The sequence below is a fragment of the Lathyrus oleraceus genome, chromosome 7 (assembly GCF_024323335.1).
Source record: "Lathyrus oleraceus cultivar Zhongwan6 chromosome 7, CAAS_Psat_ZW6_1.0, whole genome shotgun sequence".
NCBI classification, from domain to species: domain Eukaryota; kingdom Viridiplantae; phylum Streptophyta; class Magnoliopsida; order Fabales; family Fabaceae; genus Lathyrus; species Lathyrus oleraceus.
The window spans coordinates 337,681,654-337,688,560 of record NC_066585.1 but is presented as its reverse complement, the minus strand read 5'-3'; the positions used below and the strand labels follow the sequence as shown (position 1 = coordinate 337,688,560).

At 30.2% G+C, this 6,907-nt stretch overlaps 1 pseudogene; it reads right to left on the bottom strand.

Moving 5' to 3' along the window:
* Positions 1–298: 298 nt before the first annotated feature.
* LOC127101240 (uncharacterized) lies at positions 299–5,548 on the bottom strand (annotated as a pseudogene).
* Positions 5,549–6,907: the final 1,359 nt, after the last annotated feature.

Below are 6,907 nucleotides of genomic sequence, written 5' to 3'. Positions count from 1 at the left end.
TCAATGTCATTCCACTCTTTATACGAAAGAGTAGTTTGAAACGATATTAAAACTAAAGTATAAAGGTAGATAGAACATATATAACATTGAAAATCTTATTGAAATTCAATAAGATTTTCAATTTCGATAATATATATTGATATATTCTATTTAAGAATATAGTTCTCTAATAATTATAGAATATTTCTAATCTGATATCGACTATATTATTCATTTTTTATACAATTTTTGAAAATATTTTATTTTGATTATTCTATTTATATATTCTATATATTATCGATTTATATATAGAATATTCTTTTTTTTTTAGAATTGTATTTAATTATAAAAAATTGTCTTTTTTGATTTGAATTGTTCGAATTGTATAATCATCAATTATTGACATTGGTAAACGGCCCAAAGCCATTTGATTATAATTCAATTCATGACAATCATAAGTTGAAAGTTCATATTCTTCAGTCATTGATAAACAATTTGTTGGACAATACTCAATACAGTTACCACAAAAAATACAGATTCCGAAATCAATACTGTAATTTAGCAATCGTTTCTTTCGAATATCCATTTCCATTTTCCAATCAACAACGGGTAAATCTATAGGACATACACGAACACATACTTCACAAGCAATGCATTTATCAAATTCAAAATGGATTCGACCGCGGAAACGTTCTGATGTGATTAATTTTTCATAAGGAATATTGAATAGTTACAGGTAAACGATTTGCGTGAGATAAGATAATCATGAAACTTTGACCAATGTACCTTGCAGCTCGTAGTGTTTGTTGACCATAATTCATGAACCCAATTACCATAAGGAACATATCGTAAATATCTATGAATAGTATAGTTTTGTTTGATTTCTTTCTCTTATTTGAGACAAGTAATGAATATAAAAGATCCATCTTTGTTTTACAGCGAAAACAATTGAGACGAAGTTGTTAATAATAGATTACCTACAGAAATCGGTAAAAGTAATTTCCATCCAAGATTTAATAATTGATCCATTCTTAGCCTAGGCAAAGACCATCTTGTTATGATAGAAACAAATAAGAAAAAATAGCTTTTAGCTAATGTAATAAAGAGATCACTTGTAGTTCCAAAAACTCCGTATGTTTTATTTATTTCAAAAAATTCAGAAACAAATATGTACGGAATAGAAATATTTGAACCGCCCAAGTAAAGAACTTTTACAAATAATGAAGAAATTAAAAGGTTTAAATAGGAAGCAACGTAAAATAAACCAAATCGAATACCTGAAAATTCTGTTTGATAACCAGCTACTAATTCTTCTTCTGCTTTTGGTAAATCAAAAGGTAATCTTTCACATTCTGCTAGCGAAGAAATTAGAAAAACGATGAAACCCATAGGTTGACGCCACAAATTCCAACCCCAAAAACCATATTTTGATTGCGCATCAACTATATCAACTGTACTTAAACTGTTAGATAATCCTAGTCGGTGATAACATTACTGTTCACATCTCTATTATAGAACCGTACATGATATTTTCACCTCATACGGCTCCTGAAAAGCCTTAAGTAAATCTAAGGACCGGGTCGATTATTTATCTCTTGATATATCCCTAAGATATAGAAGATGAAAATCTATCGAACGGTCCTGAATTAGACCAATTCAATTCTGTCTGTTCTACAAATAACGAAATAAGAAAGAGAAATCTATTTTAATAAAAGATCCAATTAAGGCACTTTTGACTTGATCTCATCCCTCAAAAAAAAAACTTTGTTGAGTAATAACTGAATTCTTCAATAAAATACTCTTTTATAATTCTCAATAATCCTCATGATTTTGAATGACGAAAAATAATTACACATTCGTTTCTTAATTCTTAAATTTGATCTCCATGAATATGGATATAATAAATTAAAAACGAAAGAGAAATCTATTTTTCCTTTTTGATTTCTTATTATTTTTCTTCCTATTCTTCTTTTTGGTGCTATGAAAAAGGGACTTGCAAAAATTTTAAAGGATTTTCCGTTCTTGATAGTAATTTATTTAGTGAGTGGATGGAAGCATACTCTGGATCGGAGTTGTGGGGAGTACTGCTTTCTTTTTTCTACCAACTTAAAGCCCCAATTAGTATTCTTCTTATATTCTGCGTAAATTTTCTTTTGGATAATTTACAAAATCTGTGTTACTAATCCTTTGTGTATCTTGGTGTTTCTAACCATCCGCTCTTTTTTATTAATCCCCCTTATTTTTATATATCTATGAGAATTCATAAAAATGGTAACTAAAACTCAATAAGGTTGGTCTTTTGAGACCGCTTCAAAACAGGATGACAAATTATCCAATCTTGGGTTAAATGGCCTCTTTTGTTTATCATTTTATTTCATTCTTATACATAGAAAATGAGACTCCATATTTTTACTGCCCTTTCATTCAAATCATCATACTATCTACTAACTAGAAGTAATAGAGTATTCTGAAATTAGATTAAATCGAAGTTGTTCTATTTCACTCATATAACTATCTAATTTAGTTCTTCAATCAGAATTGTGAAAAAGAAAATAAGGATAATGAAGGTTTCTATTCAATTTATTAGCCTCCTTTCCTATATAGTACTATATAGAAATATAGTACTATAAAGAGAGGAGCATATTAATAGCATCAAATAGCTTTTTCGGTTTCAACGAATCGCACGTAGAGATATTGATAAGACACATAGAGTTAATGGTATTTCATAACTAATCGATTGAGCAGCAGCTCGTAGACCACCCAAAAAGGAATATTTATTATTTGAGCCATATCCTGACATAAGAAGTCCAATGGGAGCAATACTCGAAATAGCAATCCATAAAAAAACACCTATATTGAAATCAGATAAAACAAAGTTATAGCCAAAGGAATTACTGAATAACTTATTAGAATGGATATGACTGATAGGGATGGTCCGGTACTGAATAAACGAATATCTCCCCTAGATGGAATAAGATTCTCTTTGAATAGTAGTTTTGTTCCGTCTGCTAGAGCTTGAAGAATTCCAAAAGGACCAGCATATTCAAGTCCAATACGTTGTTGTACCCCTGCAGATATTTCTCTTTCTAACCATACAATTGCTAGTACACTTAGTATGATTCCCAAGACAAGAATCAAAATTGGTACAAGTATCCATAGAATTCCATATACCTCTTTGAAAGATTCCAATCCGGAAAAGGAGTTTATATCTTGGACTTTCGTTGTATCAATTATCATTTCAACGATCAACTTCTCCCATAATGATATCTATGCTACCTAGTATTGTCATAATATCAGCCAATTTCATTCTTTTAACTAATTGAGGAAGAATTTGCAAATTGATAAAACCAGGTGGACGAATTTTCCATCTCCAAGGAAAACCATTCTGATCTCCTATTAGAAAAATTCCTAATTCTCCCTTGGGGCCCTCAATTCTCACATAAAGTTCTTGTTTCGGCAAGTCAAAAGTAGGAGACAATTTTTTACCAATGAATCGATATTCAAAATCATTCCATTCTGGCTCCTTTTCTCTATCAAAGCAGCGAATTTCAAAATTTTCATAGGGCCCCCCTGGAATTCCTTCCAAAGCCTGTTGAATTACTTTTATGGATTCCATCATTTCACCAATTCGAACTAAATAACGAGCTAATGAATCTCCTTCTTTTTGCCATTGAACTTCCCAATCAAATTCCTCGTAACACTCATAATTATCAACTTCACGTAGATCCCATTGTATTCCGGAAGCCCGAAGCATCGGTCCTGATAACCCCCAATTTATAACTTCCTCTCTACCAACAACACCCACTCCTTCAACCCGTTCTAAAAAAATGGGATTTCGCGTAATAAGTTTTTGATATTCAATAAGCCTTGTTAAAAAATAATTGCAAAAATCAAAACATTTATCGATCCAACCATAAGGTAGATAAGCCGCTACTCCTCCAATACGAAAAAAATTATGCATCATTCTCATACCTGTCGCAGCTTCGAATAGATCATATATTAATTCTCTTTCTCTAAAAATATAGAAAAAGGGGGTTTGTCCACCAATATCTGCCATAAAAGGTCCCATCCATAGTAGATGAGAAGCTATACGACTTAACTCCAACATAATTACTCGTATATAGCTATCTCTTTTAGGTACTTGAATATTTCCCAATTGTTCCAGTCCGTTTACAGTTATTGCTTCTGTGAACATAGTAGCTAAATAATCCCAACGTGTTACATAAGGCAGATATTGTATAATTGTTCGGTTTTCCGCTATTTTTTCCATACCTCTGTGTAAATAACCCAATATTGGTTCACAATCAATAACATCTTCACCATCAAGAGTAACAATAAGTCGAAGAACACCATGCATCGATGGGTGTTGAGGCCCCATATTTACTATCATGAGGTCTTTTCTTGTAGCTAGGATATTCATAGGTTTTTCCTCGATTCATTCTTCCATGAATGGTTCAAAAAAAAGTTCATCAAAATTCAGTATCTAATAAATCGAATAATTGAAAATGATTCTTGAAATTACCTAATTTGTGAATCCCGAATACCCAATCGATTTATTATATTTTTATAACGTATTTTGTTTTTCTTTGACAAATACGACAATAGCCGTTGCTGTTTTCCCAGAATTAGACGTAAACCTCTTTGAGATAAATAGTCTTTTGGGTGTAATTCAAAATGTGAAGTAAGTCTTCGTATCTTATTAGTGAAGTTGAATACTTGAAATTCAAGGGATCCCGGGTTTTCTTCTTTTTTTTTTGAAATAACAGAAGTTTTTTATCATAAAATAAAAGCTTTCCCCCCTCCTTTTTGGTAGATATTTTTATTGATCAGTAATAGTAATGACACTTCTTTTTTTTGAATTTTTCTATAGATTTCTTTCTATCTATTCTATCTAATGGAGACATCATTGAATTCGTATCAATCCCACAATGCGTGTGGGCGTTTATTTTATTTAAAAAATAGATATATATATAATATTTATATATATATATATATATATATATAAATAAATATTTATTTAAATATTTATATATATATATATATATATATATATATAAATATTTATTTAAATATTTATATATATATATATATATATAAAATGTTCACATATCAGATATCAGATGGATATGTTACAAGAAATATTATGATAATGATAAATAGAACCAAAATCTAGATTTTCAATCAAATTTTCAATCGAGGATACATATGTATTCTTAATATACTGTAACGGCTTCCATTATGCGTATCAAACCAATAGCGGTTCATACAAGCTAAATCTTCGAATCGATAATTTGGCCAAAGAAAGAATTTTAAATTCTTTAGTTTTTTTGTATCGCTATCAAGATCCTTATTTTTAGTCAAAACTTCAGAAGAATGATTTATTTTTTTCTCCTTTATTGTGTTTCTATCCATAATATTTCTATTCCTAGAGTTCAAAGAAATTAGAATTCTCAATTCTCTACGGCGTCTAGGGGATAAAAGATTTTCGGGAATAAGGAAATCATAATTCTCAAGACGACTATTTTTTGAGTTTCTTTTCGAAATTTTTCGCTTGTGCTTCAATGCTATGCTTATGATTTGATATATAAAGATTTGTTCATAATTGTTTATAGAAACACGATTGGGTTCAATAAAAAACATTAGGTAGTCCCGCAATTTTGTTATGTCCCTAGCGTTTCCATAACAAAAGCCCGTGTTGGTGATACGCACCAAATTTTCATTATTTATATCCCCCTTTTTTATAGCCACAATAGTGAATTTTTTTAGCTTTTTCAACTCAAGCAAGTAACCTTGTATGTTAAAATGCTAAAACATATCCTCTTTGATGCCACGCCCACAGTCCCCATAATAACCCAAATATTTGTTTATTAAATAATCACGTTCTTTAAATAGAGTCGACCTTTCTGTAATTATCTTAGAACCACGACGGCGACGATGGGAACTATGGGAACGGATCATATAATACTTTGCGAGATATAAATTTAGATTTTCTGTAATCTCGTATTCTTTCTTTTCTAACTCTAACTGCGTTTTATCAGTAATGTTACTGTTTGTATAAAACGGCAAAAAAAAGAAATCTAGTGGTAAGATCCAAGGATTCTTCTTATATGCACTTACTTTTGAAAAAAAACCAAATCTTGGGGTCAATACTTTCTGATTCGTTATGGAATTCTTTTTTCTTTTTCCCATCCAATGAAAATACTTTCTATCCATATTTTTTTCCATATCTATACCATCTTTTCCTATATAATTTTGGATAAAGCTATCACCCATTATATCAAATAATTCTTTGATATTTTTAGGTGTGTTATAAGACTGTGATTTATATCCATAAATATAGGATTTTTTCTTATCCACATAATTTATATATTGATAGGAGAAAAGATCATATCCATATTGTTTTTTTTTTCATTTTTACTAAGTCGACTTTTGCTTCGTTTTCTAATTCTACAAAGTCCACTTGTTCTTTTTTGGAAAAAATTAATAGGGTTTTTTGAGATGAACCATATTCATCTAAATCCTTATTTTGAGCCACCCGCTGTTCATGGATTCTATTCCTGCACTTTTGTGGTACTAATCTCGACCATGCCCTCTGAGGTAAAGCATATTGATAATGAACCTTTAACCAATTTGTCCATTGATTCATTATAGAATCGGGACGGTTCTTATCTCTTAATTTTGAATTTAATCTTCCTTCTTGTATTCTTAATAAATACTCCTTTATTTCATTGTTCATAAAAAAAGATCTTCCATGAGATTCAAAAATGGATCTTAACTTATATCCATTACTAACTTGGCTTTGAGATAATTTAAACAATACATAGGCTTGTGACAAAGAAGATACATCACAAGAATTCTCTGAATTCATATTCCAAGGTTTCTCTATAGTCGACATAAAGGGAATTATACTTTGATTTATTTTATAAAC